General features: G+C 36.9%; 1 pseudogene; it reads right to left on the bottom strand.

Moving 5' to 3' along the window:
• Window positions 1-16,198: 16,198 nt before the first annotated feature.
• On the bottom strand, window positions 16,199-17,135 carry LOC101344922 (mitochondrial import receptor subunit TOM34-like; annotated as a pseudogene).
• Window positions 17,136-18,404: the final 1,269 nt, after the last annotated feature.

Here is an 18,404-nt window from a genome sequence, read left to right on the forward strand (position 1 = left end):
GAAAGACTGATGGTCACCTAAACAAACTATTCTGATTACCCTTGGGCGTGGAATCTTCTTGGGCAGGTCCCTGTGAAATTTAGTGATAGCCTTTCTAACACTTCATGCCAAAGAAGCTTTCTGTCTTGGATAAAGAGAAGGTGATTAGCTGTGAAAATAACTTTCACTCATATGTCAGAATTGTGCAAATATTGAGACAAAAAGAAATGAGACCAAAGGTTTCATTTATATTCAGTTGTAAAGGATATAAAACATTCATGGAAGATATGGGTTTTTAAACTTAGCATTGTTTATGAAAGAAATTTCAAAGATCTATAAATAGGAATATCTTTTGAGTCTTGCAAGTTTCTCTGTAGGGTGGAATAAATGCATAGACTACCATGTGTATTGAAATAATCCATTTAGACCAATGAATCAACTCTCCTAACTTTACTTTCATGTTTATTATCGAAATCCCTGATTATAGTTTGGTTTCATTTTTCTTTTTTAATGTGAGTGGCAAATATGTAACATTTGCCATTTCAATGTTTTTGTACACATACAATTAATTCAGTGGCGTTAATTCCATTCATCATGTTGTGCAACCATCACCACACTATCCATTTCCAAATTTTTTCATCTATTAAACTGTTTTACAAAGTGGTTGCAGTATTTTGCATTCCACCAGAAATATATGAGGGTTCTAATTTTTCCACGTCCTTGACAACACTTGGTATTGTCTGTCTTGTTGATTACAGCCATTCTAGTGGGGGTATAGTGGCATCTCATTGTAAATTTTAATTTGCATTTCCCTAACAGGAACACTTTTGAGCAATGTTTTGTGTTATTAAACATTCGTATATCTTGTTTGGTGGAATATCTATCTTATTATTTGTCCCATGGTTATAAGTTCACAGAGAATATGCTTACTGTGTTAAAAAACAGTGTTTTAATTAATATAAAATATTTACACACACGTATATTTCTTCTTCTCCTCCTTCTACCTCCTTCCTCCCCCTCTTCTTCCTCTTCCTGCTACTCCTTCTCCTTTTCTTTCTTCTGAGTCATAAGGTCCCGGGTTACTGCATGCCTGAATGGATTATACTAGAAAAAACACAAAAAGAAAGCTATATTCCATTGCAACTTCCAATCTTAGGTTTTGGTGACTATTATTCAACAAGGTTGGTTACATCGAGAGAAATCTACAAATCAACAAAATTTGGTTTTCAATTTTGGTGAATTGAATGTTTTCTCATCCCTAGGAATAAATGAAATATTAGGTAGAGGCATATTAGTTTAACTAAATCTACGAAATGCACATGCAAGCTATCACTTCAATGGCTGCAACTCCTTTCTTCACTTAAAGCATACTTTCACTTTAAGTAGTAAAAATCAGTGGTGTAGGGAGGTAAAGAACTAAGCAGAAACAAACCAATAATTTCCATGTAGAGGAGTAGTTAGTTAATTAACTTGTAAAAGCAAGCGTGAAATAATCAAACTAATTTTTAACAAACATTATTAAAATTTCAGAAATTAAATTAGCATTTAATGATGCATATAATTTAATCTTTATTTTAATTTTTTTGGTAAAAACATTTTATTGATTAAGAAACTGAAGTTCAGGGATTTTAAATGGCTTTTTTGATCATTTAGCAGATAGGATAAAAATTCTTATCTCCTGTCTTCAAAACCTCTTATTTATGTGCTACAACATGCTGTCTGCAGATATTGGTTATAAGGACATCATGCTTGGTGAAGTGGAGAGTCAGAGAGAAGGAGGAAGACCCTCAACGAGATGGATTGGCACAATGGCTGCAATGGTGGGCTCGAACATAACAACGATTGTGAGGATGGCACCAGACCGGGCTTCGTTTCTTTCTGTTGTGCATAGGGGCGCTATGAGTCGGAACTGACTCGACTGCACATGACAACAACAATATATGGTAAAGTGGTTTTCAGCAAGGGTTTGAAAACATTGTATTAGGGAAGGAATTATCTTTTCAACCAATGGTACCGGGACAATGGATTTCTACATGCAAAAGAATGAATTTGGACCCTTACCTTACACCATATACAAAAATTAACTGAAAATGGATAATTGACTTAAATGTAGGAGCTAAAACAATAAAACCTGTGAAATTCTTGGAAGAAAACATAGGAATAAATCTTCAGGACCTTGGGTTTGGCAGTGGTTTCTATGATATGTCATCAAAAGCGCCAACAACGACGACAACAAAAACCCAGACCAAATCAGTAGCCATCAGATGGAAACACTGGAACCCTCATACAAAACCTGGTGGGGAAGTAAAATTATGTAACCACTGTGGAAATAATCTGGCAGTTCCTCATTAAGTTAAACCTAGAACTACTGCATGACTTAGCAATTCCTCTCCTGGTTATACACCCCAAATAATTTAAATCAGGTTTTAAAACAAGAATTTATACATGAATGTTCATATCAGCACTATTCACAATAGCCAAAAGGTATAAACAACCCAAATTTCAATAAATAGTTGAATGGGTAAACAAAATATTGTACGTGCACACAGTGGAATATTACTCGTGTATAAAAAAGTATTACGTACTGATACATGCTGCATCACGAAATAACTTTGAAAACATTATGCTAAGTAAAATAATTCAGATACAAGTGACCACGTATTGTATGGTTCCATTTATAGGAAACTTCCAGAAAAGGCAAATCACAGAGACAGAACACAGATCAGTGTTAAGCTTACAGTTGGCTGTATGCAAAGTTTTTCAGCAGCTTTTTTCATAATCACCAAAAACTGGAAACAAACATATGTCCTTCAATAGTTTAAGGAGAAACAATCTGTGGTATGTTCATACAATGGATTACTACTCAGCAAAAAAAAAAAAAAAGGAACAGGAATAGGAATAAACTACTGTTACACACAAAACATATATTGATCTCAGCTGCGTTTTGATATAAGAATGAAGCTAGACAAGGCTGCACAATGTATGATTCCATTTACCTAACATTCCTGAAAAGCTATGTCTTCAGTGACAGAGAGCAAGTCAATGATTTCCATGGGTTTGGAATGTGGAGAGCATTGATTACAAAGGACAGCACAATGAAATTGAGGGGGAGGGTGATGAAACTAACCTGTTTGTTGGTTGTTACAGTTACACAACACTGTGGATTTGCCAAAGACAATGGAACTTTACACAAAGTGTGATATTCCCTATATGCTGGTTTATTATTTTTAAATCAGAAAAAATAATACCTGCTTTATTATAAAAGTTGATGCCAATGCACACTGACTTTAGACTTGAACTTCTACGTTTATAACATAATACAGTTAGTGATGTGGTGGCGTACAGTTTACTGATTTTAGTTATAGGCTTTTGTATCACACTGACCTTAGTTTATAGTAAAAAATCGTCTCCTTACGTAATGAGTGACTTTGATAAATTTTCCTATACTTGCCCAAATTCCCTTATATTAAAAAGAGATGGATGGGTTGATAAAATTATATTACAGGACTGTTATAAGAATTAAATGAGACTATATCAGCATGTGTCTCATAGGAAGGATTCAATAAACATTCTCCCCTATAAGGTAAAATGCAAGTGTTTAGAATTTTGGGATTTGAAGGGAATTTCAATGTCAAATCCAAGGACACATCTGGTATTTCAATCTACTGTACCATATCCATGGTTAGTGTGGTTCTTAATGCCGCTCATCCCAAGTTGGAAGAGGTTTAACTGCTAAACACTTCTCTCTCGACCTAAAACAAGTACCCAAAAATATTTTAATAATGGACATGTATATGATACGTCTAGTCTTTCTTCCACTGAACAATTCTTCAAAAACAATTTTAAGATAATGTTTATATGATTTCTCATCATAGCTAACGATCCACAGCTTCCATAGCCAGTCCTCATGACACAAGTTCCTAAGTCCTCAACAGCCTATTTCCTTAACTGTGACTATGTCCTATTTGCTTATATTACTATTTAAAAAAAATGGGACACTCAAAGATGATTCAATTTACCCTTATCAATACCTCTCTCACCTCATATTTTATACTTCTATTAATGAGACAGGCAAATTATTTCCTAGAGCTAATGCTTGAGCTATATTCAGACATCACCTCAAGGGTATCTGTTTTATTCTAGTGATTTGTTGTTATTCTGAATCTAAAGATAATGATACATATATTATGGTAGTATTTTTTATATATAAGGCTATTTTGGTATTCTGATATCTTCTACTACAACATTTATCATTCCTAGCTTTTCATTCACTGCAGTGTTTCAAATATCTGAAATTATTAAAAACTATCAACTATGGCATTGATATAAATTCAAGGGATGTTGGACTACCCATGTGAAAACAGTGAAAACAAATTAATTTAGGAGTTTCATTATAATAAAAAGTTATGCCCATACTTTTTGGTCCACTTTTATTAATGCCCTAATGTTACCACGTAAAGACAAAGTGGTCAACAAGGATAAAATAGAAACTATTAATTTAAACCTGAAAACAATGTTTGTCTGTTTGGCATATGTCATGGATTGAATTGTGTCCCCCAAAAATATCTGCCGACTTGGCTAGGTCATGATTCCTGGTGTTGTATGATTGTGTACCATTTTGTAAATCTGGTGTGATTTCCTTATGTGTTGTAAACTCTATCACTATGATGAGGTTATACTGATGAGGTTTATAAGATTAGATAGTGTCTTAATCCAATCTCCTTTGAGATATAAAAGAGATAAGTGAGCAGAGACACATAGGGACTTCATACCACCAAGAAAGCAGTGCTGGGAGGAGAGCGCGTCCTTTGGACCTGAGGTTCCTGCACAGAGAAGCTCCCAGACCAAGGGAAGACTGATGATATGGACCTTTCTGCAGAGCCAACAGAGAGAGAAAGCCTTGCTCTGGAGCTGATGCCTTGAATTTGGACTTCTAGCCTACTAGATTGTGAGAGAATAAATTTCTCTTTGTTAAAAGCCATCCACTTGTGGTATTTCTGTTAGAGCAGCACGAGATGACTAAGACAGCATACTAAACATGAAATGCAGTCCCTAAAGTACAAAAGAATCAGATGTAAAAATTATATATATTTTTTCACAACACGAGTGGATTAGGTATATAAGAAAATTATTACGACAAGGATATTGGCTTGTGGGATTCTTGCTTCTTTGATAGAATAGATAGTATTCTCCGTTTCAAGCTTGTCTTGAAATAGTAAATCTTCAATTATACTGTTTTCCTTCACCTTAAAAAAAAACAAACCCATTGCCGTCGAGTCGATTCTGACTCATAGTAACCCTATAGAACAGAGTAGAGCTGCCCCATAGAGTTTCCAAGGAGCGCTTGGTGGATTCACACTGCTGACCTTTTGGTTAGCAGCCATAGCTCTTAACCACTACGCCACCAGGGTTTCCTCCTTCACCTTACTCTGTAAAAATAAAACAATCAAAATGGATAGTCACTGAGGTAATTAAAGCCTCCCAGATGTATACTGGGGAGTTAAACCTCATCATTTATTAACCAATAATATGTGGTTAACATGTGGTTATGATGTAGTCAATGCCAAGGTTTTTTTGTTTATTTGTTTCATCTATTTTAATTTTCTTTGGTCTTTATTCTCCTACCTCAAATGAAAACACCTTATTTTTTTATCCCCAAAAGATAATTAATTAGACTTCCATAACATGTATTTTTTTCTAGGTTAACATATGCATCTAATTCTTTTTTATTTATGCCTACTTTTCAAGTGTGCAAAGCTCTTTAGATATACTCCAGTGTACGGTATACACTTAAGAAAGCACACCATCCTTTGCCTTTCCTCCTTTTGGACTATGGAGTTGCCTTCTCCTATCAGTTTGAAATCTATATGTGTATGGTTTTTAAATAATAAAAATTTTTTCTGTGGGATTTTAAAAAGTCATCTTGATAACTAGTGCCACCAGGATACAAGTTGACAGACAATATTTTTTCTATAGAAGTAAGACTTCTCTGGAAGGCAAGAAAATATTTATGGTCTAATTCAAAGTTTCAGAACACATGAATCTACTTCTTAGCGAGCCCTATTCTGGCACTAATTATATCTGGAGATGGTGAGAAATGTGTTGAATAATTTGCTAGAACATAAATTGTTATGCAAAGTAAAGGCACACATAAAATATATTTTATGGATGATTTATCTTAAGAAAAATAAACAAGGTGGTTTGTGGCAGAGTCATGCAAAATCTCTCATTGCCTTTTCAGTCTCATCAATACCAGGAGTTTCTAGGCATTTTAAACATCCTTGTGCATACGCCATAAGATTTTATATAGACTTCTTCGTCTTTTTCTGAGGATTATCATATTATTTCTTCAAGCTATTCATTATAAGGAGTTAAAGAAGAGATAAATTCTTTATCACTTGAAAAAATTTTCCAAGGCTTGCACATCACAGAAAATTGATTCATTGGACCTATCTGTAAGTATCTACTCTGTATTCTGAACTCTATCAGGGAAAGGTATAGCAAAACTCTCTTAGAATCTAATTATCATATGGCTCAAAAATGTTTACAAGTACTCACAGAATACCTACAGTGTTTAGAGCAATGATGTAGATATTAACAAGCAGCAGGCCCTTTTCTACCAGGAGCCAACAGTATGGATAATATTATGTGAATAGCCTCGTGCATGTCTATGTGTCTATCTATCTGTCTGCCTGTCTAGCTAGCTAGCTAGTTATCTACCTATCAGTCTATCTAATAATTTTACAAATGAGGTCACTGAACCTCAGATGGTACAGTCCATAAATTGCAAAGCCAGTTTTCTAAACAGAATCCATGTAACTTCAAAGTTCTTAGCTATTGTATTAAACTCTTAATTACTGTCTCCTCTAAGGAAAGTTCAGCCTTAGTTTTAATTCTGATTCCTACATTAAAAATTGAACTGCTTTGGCAAAATTTAGCAAAATTTTTACAACTAATAGAAGTAATTCAAGTAATTAGCAAACTTTAAAATTTTACTTTACTTGAGAAATAAGCAATTTTATTTAGTGAAAATCTTTTTTTTCCCCTCATATGAAAGCATAGGTAAAAATCTTGCCAACTTCTATGAAAATTCAGAATGTCAAAGGGTATAAACTTGTACACCTCAGTAGGATTATAATCCATCGACCTTTTCAGTGAAGTGTTGGCAGAACATACTTATCATATACAAAGTATTTTCTATTCTTCCCTTATAGTCCCTTATATTTGACTGAAGAAAATTGATGCCTTTGAATGATGGTATTGGTGAAGAATATTAAATATACCGTTGACTACCAAAAGAACGAAAACATCTATCTTGGAATAAGTACAGCCAGAATGCTCCTTAGAAGCAAAGATGGCAAAATTTCATCTCACTTACTTTGGACACGTTGTCAGGAGGGATCAGTCCCTGGAGAAGGACATCATGCTTGGTAAAGTAGAGGGTCAGTGAAAAAGAGGACCCTCAACAAGATGGATTGACACAGTGGCTGCAACAATGGGCTCAAGCATAACAACGATTATGAGATGGTGCAGGACCGGGCAGTGTTTTGTTCTATTGTATACAGGGTTGCTATCAGTTAGAACCGAGATGATGGCACCAAACAACAACAACATAATTGCATTGTATTCTTATGGTTTAAAAATAATAGCTTTTGGTGTTATTTTATTTTTTTTCTTGACACCAATCCTGAGATAAGCAGAGAGAGTGTCCACCGAGCCATTACTCATTCTATAAACATTGACATATCATTCAATGTGATCTAATTATTTTTGAAAGGAACTCATCAGTTAATTTGGGAGACAGGACTCAGACACAAATAGGTAAGAGAGTATACGTGGGAGCACAGAGGAAGAATTCTTTACTCATGCCTAGAAGGAAGAGAAGCCTTTCTGATAAAGTGGACATGTGGGCAGAGTTACACGTGGGCAGGCAGTGACATTCTACCTAAGCAAAGGCAACATTTCCTAGATAAGGATTCTTAAGTGTAGTGAAGCTGAATTATTCATTTAAAAGTTACATGACTACTAAATACAGGTTTTTTGACTCCTAGTCCAGGCATATTGATAATCTTGGGGGAAGATTTTAGGTCTTTATGAACTTTTACACACAGTCTATTGTTTACAAAACACTTGCTGTTGTTAGTTGCCATGAGTTGGCTTTGCTTCGTGGCCATCTGATGCCACGGAACAAAAGCATGCTTGGTCCTGCACCATCTTCAGAATCATAGGCATGCTCTGGTTTATTGTTGTACCCACTGTGTATTTTTAGTGCCTTCCAACCTAGGGGGCTTATCTTCCAGCGCTATATTGGACAAATTCTGTTGTGATCTATAGGGTTTTCATTGGCTAATTTTTGGAAGTAGATCACCAGGCCTTACTTCCTAGTCTGTCTTAGTCTAGAAGCTCCACTGAAACCTGTCCAACATGGGTGATCCTACTGGTATTTGAAATACTGGTGGCATAGCTTCCAGCGTTATAGCAACATGCAAGTCAACACAGTATGACAAACTGACAGATGGATGGTGGTACACAACATTAGTGAGGCTTATTTCTTCTTTGTCTTTATTGGCTGTCAAATTTTCCTCTCTATTCTTCTAAAAAATCTTACTCAGCATTGGGACCTAGCTCAAGGTCAGCCTGTTCCCTTTCATCGGACACCCAAACCAGCCTACTGGTGGGAATGAAAAGCAACAAAGGGGAGGTTTGGTGCTAGTCATTAACCATAATTTCTGATTTCTTTACAGATTTTCCTGAGAAAAAGAGCAGCATAGTGCTAAACAGAAGACATTAAAGTAATATTTCAAATGTTTTAATTATACAATAGATATAGACATGTGCTGTGTTGCAAATTTTAAACATTTTTTCAGATTGTTTTAACTAGGAATTTTTTCTTCCTGTAGATGATTTATAGACTTTAGAGTAGTCCTGAAGAGTTATGATCTGTTTTCTTAATGTAGCAACTTACTTTCATAGTGTTACATGATACCAAGGATCTCCCTTTAATGATAAATTCGGCCAATAGTATTATCTATTATGTATTAAATAATAATATAATTACTATGTATATTTGTAAATTTGTATTGTTGCACTTGTTTAAATGAAGATACACTGAAAATAACTGTCTTCATACCTGAAGGAATGGAATGTCTCAACTGTTTATGAATACGATTTATTACAACATATACCACTACTACTCAACTGCTTTAAGTTGTCATTTACAAAGGCAGAATGCATACAATTGAGTTCACCATGCCTACAAAACTAAATTTAAAATAATCTTCAGTTCTTCCACTACTTTCCTCTATTGTAAATAACAAGAAATCTTAACTCTTTTTATACTCTATGACATAGTTTTCCCTTCACTGGCCATAAAAGGAACCATTTACAATGTAAGTCTACCCATTTTTCACAATCTGTGTTTTTAATTTAATATTTACTCTTTAGTAATTATGTTCACATTTACATGTGAACTTCTCAATTCAATTAACAATTAAAGGCATATGTATTTTTGTTCTGTTAAAATATCTTCCATTTAGGAATTATCACTGTACAAGACAGGTTTTACCTTTTAAATTGTTTAATATGTGTTTAAAGTGTTTAATATGGTGACAAGAGTAAAAAATTATAATTTTGACATTATATTATGTAAAATTAAAAGCAGTCAAACATACAGGCATTGAAAATTAAACATTCTTGAGTAAATATAATGTGGTAACTTGGTGGCACACTGGTTAAGAGCTACGGCTGCTAACCAAAAGGTCAGCAGTTCGAATCCACCAGCTGCTCCTTGGAAACCATAGGGCAACAGGTTTGGTTGTTCAGATGGAATACTGAAACAGGAAAAGGACAATTGGTAAAAACTAAGAAAATTGAATAAAGTGAGGACTTTAGTTAGTAATAATAAAAATAATAAATCAATATTGGTTCATTTGTTGTCAGAAATGTATAATACTAATGTATGATATTAACAATAGTGCAAACTGGTGCGGGATATACAAGAACATCCTGCATGACCTCTGCATCTTATATGCAAATATAAAACTATTCTAAAACAAAGATGGAAGTAATACACAGAATCATTATACCAAAAAGAATTGGGCAACATTCAAACATTTCAAGAGGTAGCATATGATCAGGAACCGATGGTACTGAAGGAAGAAGTCCAAGCTGCAGTGAAGGCATTGAAGAAAAACAAGGCTCCAGGAACTGACGAAATATCAGTTGAGATGTCTCAACAAACAGATGCGGTGCTGGAAGTGCCCACTCGTCTATGCCAAGAAATTTCTAAGAGAGCTACCTGGACAACCAACTGGAAGAGATACATATTTATCCCTATTTTCAAGAAAGGTTATTCAATTGAATGCAGAAATTATTGAACAATATCATTAATATCACATGCAAGTAAAATTTTTCTGAAGATCATTAAAAAGCAGCTGCAGCAACATATCAACAGGGATTGCCAGAAATTTAGGCCAGATTCAGAAGAGGATGTGGAACCAGGGATATCATTGCTGATGTCAGATGAATCCTGGCTGAAAGAAGAGAATACCAGAAACATGTTTACCTGTGTTTTATTGACTATGCAAAGGCATTCGACTGTGTGGATCATAACAAATTATGGATAACATTGCGAAAAATGGGAATTCCAGAACACCTAATTGTGCTCATGAGGAGCTTGTACATAGACCAAGAGGCAGTTTTTCTAAAAGAACAGGGGATACTGCATAGTTTAAAGTCAGGAAAGGTGTGCATCAGGGTTGTATCCTTTCACCATACCTATTCAATCTGTATGCTGAACAAATAATCCAAGAAGCTGGACTATATGTAGCAGAACAGGGCATCAGGACTGGAGGAAGAGTCATTAACAACCTGCATTATGCAGAGGACACAACCTTGCTTGTTGAAAGTGAAGAGAACTTGAAGCACTTTCTGATGAAGATCAAAGACCACAGTCTTCCGTGTGAATTACACCTCAACATAAAGAACACAAAAATCGTCACAACTGGACCAATAAGCAACATCATAATAAATGAAGAAAAGATTGACGTTGTCAAGGATTTCATTTTAATTGAATCCACAATCAACACCCATGGAAGCAGCAGTCAAGAAATCAAAAGACGCATTGCACTGGGCAAATCTTCTGCAAAAGACCTCTTTAAAGTGTTCAAAAGCAAAGACATCACCTTGAAGACTAAGGTGCGCCTGATCCAAGCCATGGTATTTTCAATCACATCATAAGCATGCGAAAGCTGAACAATGAATAAGGAAGACCGAAGAATTGATGCCTTTGAACCATGATGTTAGCAAAGAATATTGAATATACCAAGGACTGCCAAAAGAACAAACAAATCTGTCTTGGAAGAAGTACAACCAGAATGCTTCTTAGAAGCAAGGATGGTGAGACTATGTCTTACATACTTTGGACATGTTATCAGGAGGGATCAGTTCCTGGAGAAAGACATCATGCTTGGTAAAGTACAGGGTCAGCGAAAAAGAGGAAGACCCTCAACAAAATGGATTGACACAGTGGCTGCAACAATGGGTTCAAGCAAAACAATTGTGAGGATGGCGCAGGACCGGGCACTGTTTCTTTCTGTAGTGCATGGGGTTGCTATAAGTTGGAACCAACTCGACAGCACCTAACAACAACAATAAAATAAAGTTTATTAAAATACTAAATATTATTTCTTAGAGATTCATTTAGCATGACTAAATGATGACTGGAGCCCTAGTGGCATAGTGGTTAAGTGCTTGACTGCTAACCAAAAGGTTGGGAGTTGAAACCCACCAGCAGCTCCACAGGAGAAAGATATGGCAGTCTGCTTCCATAAAGATTACAGCCTTGAAACCCTATGGGACAGTTCTACTCTGTCCGATAGGGTCACTATGAGTCGGAATGGACTGGAAAGCAACAGGTGTTTTTAAATGATGACTGCTTTCTTCCAAAACCTGGTTAAGGCATGGAAAACAAGGGTCTGAATGTTTCTTCAGCTGCAAAGAGAAGAGTGGAGCCCATTTCAAAGAAAGCCTGTAGGGAACATACCATGGATTCGAAAACTCTAAAAAGTCTCATGTTCCACATTGAGGAAACAGGTTTTCATAGATGCTTTTTCCAATGGTGAGAAAAAAATATGCAAAGTGTATTATTTTTAAAATTTACAGTCCTCTTACTTTCAAATGAATTTGTGGAAAATTATAAAAATTCTAATAATTTTTTTTTTTTAATTTAATGTTCCTGCATAAGACAACAATCTGCAGGTCACAGATTAGGAGATTGATGCTTTGAGAATTTGTCACTTCACAGGGTATCAAAAACTGATAAGGTTTTTCCTGGTAATATCAGAACCCACTTTGGTGGCCATGATTATCTGCTTGTTTCCCCTTTAATTATTTTGAACAAATCTCAATCTTTATTGATGAAGCCATTTTAATTCTGAACATATCTAAAATACTGATTGCCAGTGGTGGGTGGTTACCTCCAAGTTAAATTGTTCAAGATTTTGATGCTTTAATTTCTGAAGGGCTTTTTGTTTGTTTGCTTTGCATTTATTTACTAGCTTTTATGTCTTCTCTTTTACTGCATGGCTGTTTCAATCACCTCACAATTCCACCTGAGCTCCTACACACCTGTCTTTGGCATTCCTTATTTTCTCAATATTACTAACTGAAAACTTCTATTTTCCCCCACTGTGGGTTAAGAAATTAGAAAATTATACCAATCAGACTTGCTTGAGTGGACTCACCTAAGAATATGTGCAAATTTGTAATCTATGTAATTTATAGTTTTTTATTTTGGCTAACTCAGGAAATAATTCTTACATAGTTACTGATTCTTAGCTTGTCTGGAAAGATGAAGTTTCCAGATCAGTGATCTCCGGAAAAAATGGGTGCATTTTAAGTATCTTGAAAATTAGTTTGCTTCATGCATGTCAGTCCAGATATACAATGATATCTATTAAATTCAAAGTGTTTATTTAGTTTTATTTTCAAGAAATTTAAAATTTGAATTTTAAAAAATAGCATATTTAAGACTACACATACTTTGGACGTGTTTTCAGGAGGGACCAGTACCTGCAGAAGGACACCATGCTTGGTAAAGCAGAGGGTCAGCGAAAAAGAGGAAGACCCTCAACGAGATGGATTGACACAGTGGCTGCAACAATGGTCTTCAACATAACAGCGATTGTGAGGATGGTGCAGGACCGGGCAGTGTTTTGTTCTGTTGTACACAGGGTCGCTGTGAGTTGGAACTGACTCGATGGCACCTAACAACAACAGACATCAGTTACCAAATCCTAGAAAGTAATTCAGGTTAAAAATTTCTATAGTAAAATATTTTTCTCCACTGCTTCATGCCAAACTAAAAATAAACAAACCCATTGCTGTTGAGTCAATTCCGACTCATAGCAACCCTACAGCACACAGTATCCCTCTATTGAAGCTTCCCTATGGGGGGAAATAGCCTAATAAAGGCTACAAGATGTAAATTGTCCTGTAATAAAGACACTTGGTTAGTTTGATTTCAACGTGTGTTTTCTAAACAACTTATTTGATTATGTAATCCCTTTTGTTATTATTGTTGGTTTGAATTATCTCCTTCTCTTTCTTTCTCTCTTGCTTATTTTTTTAACCACCACTTAACGATATCTTCTTGAAGCACATACGTACACACATTGGCTGAAAAGAATTTCTCTTCATAGATTAGTATTACGCATTGCTTACCTCTAAAGTCAAAGAAAGACTCAATACAGTAAAACCTGTGAAAGTCAGAGCCTGTATAAGGCAGAAACCTATCAGAGAAGGAAAACTCAAATATTTTCCACTAATAGAGTGCAATAGAAAAATGGTAAGATTGCACCTGTCAAAGGTGGAAAACTTGTGAGACCTAGAAAAACAAGGCAGTCTCGTCGAGTTCTGGCTCTTACAGATTTCACTGTGTATAAAGTGTGGCTAAAGACCAGGGCACTGTATTTATTAAAAATTATTCTATCATGAATACATATTTCATAATCTATGCCAATACCTTAATGGCAATATATTACCATAGCATCAACAAATTTTAATTTTGAGACTACCAGTCTTGATAAGAAGGGAAAAAATAGACTTGAACAAAAGAAATACCTTTAAATTAAGTCATTTTAAAGAAAACTGCTTTGCAGTTTTCTCAGAAATATTTCTTTAAGAATTTATTTTGTCTCAAAGTTATTTTTAAGATCACAGGATGGGCCTTCTTAGTGGTCATGAATGAAAGAAAATCATAGCAGCCTATGACTTTGGGTGTTGAATGTCATACCTAAATCTTAAAGATCAGGAAAACTGTTAAGTAAAGTCATTACCAAGCAAACTTGGTGAACACCATAGAAAGTTAACCTGGAGAATGTAAGCCAATCTCTACTTCTTTATCCTCCACTACTACCCTGATTTTAAGGAGGTGAAATGCTGAATAAAGGGCAAGAGAAAAGGGGATGTAGTCCATGGCTTCCCAATAATAGAGCTATGAAGATTCAGCCACTCTGAGTGCCCACTATTTGACCACATTTAGCCACTTAGGTATTATCTTTTTCTCAGTGTCTACTGCCAGCTTCAAGGACTACATATGCAGAGAATTCTAATAGCAAGTGACATACTATCAGATATGTAGACTTTTCCTTTGCATAATTAGTAAGATTATTTAGGCTTTTACATGTTTTGCCAAGGCTTAGTATAGACAACCTCATTCAAATTGAGCCCTTAGAATCACAATATAATAACATTTTAGAGTGAAGGAAGGGATATAGATGATATAATCAGTCTCCTCATTTTATATTTAGGATGAAAGAGACCTGAGAGGTGAATGCATTTGTCAAAGTCCACAAACGTCTCTAAAAATCAATAACCAATGTCCTAAAGAATTTAGCCCGACAGGCTGGCATGGTGTTTGTCCTACACAAATATGAATGTTTAAGGTTTAAATTTCTAAAAGGTAAATCATGCACATTTAAAATGAACACATGTCAAAGATTTTATAAAACTTATTTAATTACTGAGGGAATCCCTAACAGGGTGCAAATATTGCAAAGGGCATTTGAGAAATGAGGTGTGTTTATAAGAAATGCTAGGATGAGATTGTTGGTTGGATGCAAACGTGGTTAATACCCGACTGGACCGTAAACCATAGCCATTGAATTTATCTGCTTCACTGGGTAGAAATTAATAACATCTTTACTGAGCAAAAGTGTAGAAGCAAACCTCTGCCCCTAGAGAGTTGTGGTATAACCCAGTCAAGACAGAGTCAATCCCAGCCCTTATCTGAAAGAAAAACTAGTAGTCTCGTTTCCCTATTTCTACATTTTTTTTTTAATGTAGAAAAGAGAATTTTAATGCAATAGCTTAAATACAGTTCAGCAAAATCAGAGTCAGTTCAGTTCAAAATAACATCAACATATTACAAAGAATGAGGAGGCCTGGAACGGGCAAGGCCCTGCCCAGAGCGGAAAGGCAGTGACCTCAAGGAGGCTTTCTTCCCCTCCCACCTCCCGGGGGAGCAGCCACAACCACCACCCGGCTCTTGAAACAGCTTGGGCACCTTCTCGAAGGATGCAGCAGCACAGAGAGGGTCAAAAATAAAACCATCAAGGGTCAAGGCTCTGCATACCCATCAAATGAGGATCCAAACAAAAGGCACTGGTGCTCAGAACTCAGGAGACTTACAAAGGGGAGGGAGGCAGCCCTGGAGAACCAGCTCAACAGGCTGCTTGGGATGTGGTGGGCCAGGTTTTCTAGCATATCCCTTACCTGTAACCTGCATTTCTGCCCAGAAGCTCAGTGCTGCTCTGACTAAGTGGTTAATTATAGTGAGGTGGGTCTGGTGAAGCTACAAAGGCAGCACTCAGTCTGGAGCATGCTTGGGGCAAGGACAAAGCCAGGGTCTTTGCTAATGAGGACCTGTTTGTGTGGCCCACTAGCTGTCTGAGGTAGGAGGGCATGGGCAACAGGGCATGGACCTTACAGGTCAGCTCTAATGGGGACCTTTCCCAGCAAAACTACACTGGGCTTAATTTGAATAAACTAAGCCTCGAGGGGGAGAAGGAGCAGGAGGCCATGGCCTCTCCAGGGGAGAAGAGTGTGTTCAGAGCTCATTCTGGGGCATGCTGGGTCTCAGGAGCTGGCACAGAGGAAAGAGGCCCCTGGATTCTCTGGGTAAGGTCAGGCAGAGATTTCCTGCTGCCCCTTTGGGGTTTTATTTTAAGCTCTGGTTAACTTCCTCCTGCAACTTCTGTGGGGGGGGGGGGGGGGGCGCTGTTCTTGGGCTCAATTTACAGGAGGCTGCCAATGTATGCAAGGCTGGATTTATAGTCCTTGAGTGCCTTGTAAACACTTGAGCCTGTGTGTAAAATGCCTTCAGGTTCTTTCCATCCAGCTTGAGGGCACAGTCCTTCACTGCTTCAGGGCCAGATAGCAGAGCACTCTGTTGGTACAGGTGGCAGATACCAGGTTACTAAACGAGAGGTTTTCACTGTACTTCTCAATAGCTTTCTTACAGTTTCCCTTCTTTACAAACTCATTGCCGTCTTCCTTCAGAGCGTTGGCTCTCTCCACATCCCCAGGAGAAGTCACTTTGTTCTTTGCTGTGGTGGTTTCTTTGGGTTTGCTTTTAGCTGAATCTTTGTGTTCTCCGAAGGCATGGAATCCCATCTCTTCTGAGCTGAGACAGGCACCAAGGGGGTAGGAGGCAGCTTCTGACGCCAATCGGGCCCAAGGGAGTCCGTGAGAACTCTGATCATTCTGTTGATGCCTTCCAGGGCTGACGTCATACTCTTACCAATCTGCAGCACAGACATGTAATTGACATAATCCACCGGGAACTTCTCCAGAGTCTCATAGGCAGCTGCCCGTCTCAGCAGGGGCTTAAGGCTGAAAGGGAACAATGGCCAGTGCTGAAGTGCAATCTTTGATGCAGTCTTAGCAGTTTCCATTCTTCAAGTGGCGTGCCGCTTGATTGGAGTAGAGAGCACTGCTTCAGGGTCCAGAGAGCCTGCCCTGGTGGAGACTTGCGCCTGCAGCACACGCAGCCCGCGGCCATAGAACCCTGAGGCCTTGGTGTACTCTCCATTGCGGAAGCTCCGGTTGCCTATGGCGCGGAGCCCCTTCGCAGAGTCTGGGGATTTGGGGGCCATCATGGGAAGGGCTGACAAGTGGGGAGGAGGGGGAGCCTCCATTTCACCTATTTCTACATTTTGAATAACTTCTGTTAGCCATTTCTGACTAATTTTGCCTTAAATTCTTATGAGAATTACATGAAATGGGAGATTATAAATAAAAGTGGTACTTAAACTGTAAAATACAGGTGTCAGATCCATTATTTTGCTTCAAAAATATGAACATTTAGCTTGTGAAAGAAAACTATGTTTTATTAATTTTGGTGATGTGAATTGTGTGTTTTTCTATAATAAGTGTATAACTTAGGTTCCAATTAATAAAGCTGGGAGAGCAAATTTCACACTGTAGAGATGCAGTCACAACTCTGAGACCTTTCTCAAGTGGCTTACTCTTTCCTTTACTATAAAATAACTGCTTCTTCAATTACTTGACACATTTTGCATTTTGCACAGAGTAGATTTGTGAACTTTGCTATGAAGGAATTGTTAAATTTATGTGTTTTTATAGCTTTCATGTCAGTAAATTATTAACTATCATTTGCTAGAAATGTGTGTGATTAAATATGTAACTGAGAAAACCCATAGCATTATTGATTTAGTGTTTTGCAACAATAATGACCATCTCTAAGAGAAATATTCTCGATAAGTCCCTGAAGTTGACCTTATGCTTGCCTATTTGATGAACTGAAAGGTCAAAGCATGATGACAATGTCAACTCTTAATCAAACTAAAAAGAATAATATTTGTCCTTCTGTGATTGACTTATTTCACCCAGCATAATGCCCTCAAGATTCATCCATGTTGTGAGATGCCTTGCAGATTCATCACTGTTCTTTATCGTTTTGTCCTATTCCATTGTATGTATGTACCATAATTTGTTTATCCATTCATCTGCTGATGGGCACTTAGGTTGTTTCCATCTTTTTCCTGTTGTGAATAATGCTACAATGAACGTGTGTGTGCATATGTTTATTTGTGTGATGCTCTTATTTCTCTAGAATATATTCCTAAGAGTGGAATTGTTGGCTCATATGGTATTTCTGTTTCTAGTTTTTTAAGGAGGTACCACATCGTTTTCTACAGTGGTTGTACCATTTTATATTACTTCAAGCAGTGCATAAGAGTACCAGTCTCCATGCAGCCTCTCCAACATTTGTTCTTTTCTGTGTTTTTGATTTGTGCCAGTAATGTCAGGGTAAGATGGTATCTCGTTGTAGTTTTGATTTGCATTTCTCTAATGGCTAGTGATCACGAGCATTTCCTCATGTGTCTGTTAGCCACCTGAAT

The sequence above is a fragment of the Trichechus manatus genome, unplaced genomic scaffold (assembly GCF_000243295.1).
Source record: "Trichechus manatus latirostris isolate Lorelei unplaced genomic scaffold, TriManLat1.0 scaffold00007, whole genome shotgun sequence".
NCBI lineage: Eukaryota > Metazoa > Chordata > Mammalia > Sirenia > Trichechidae > Trichechus > Trichechus manatus.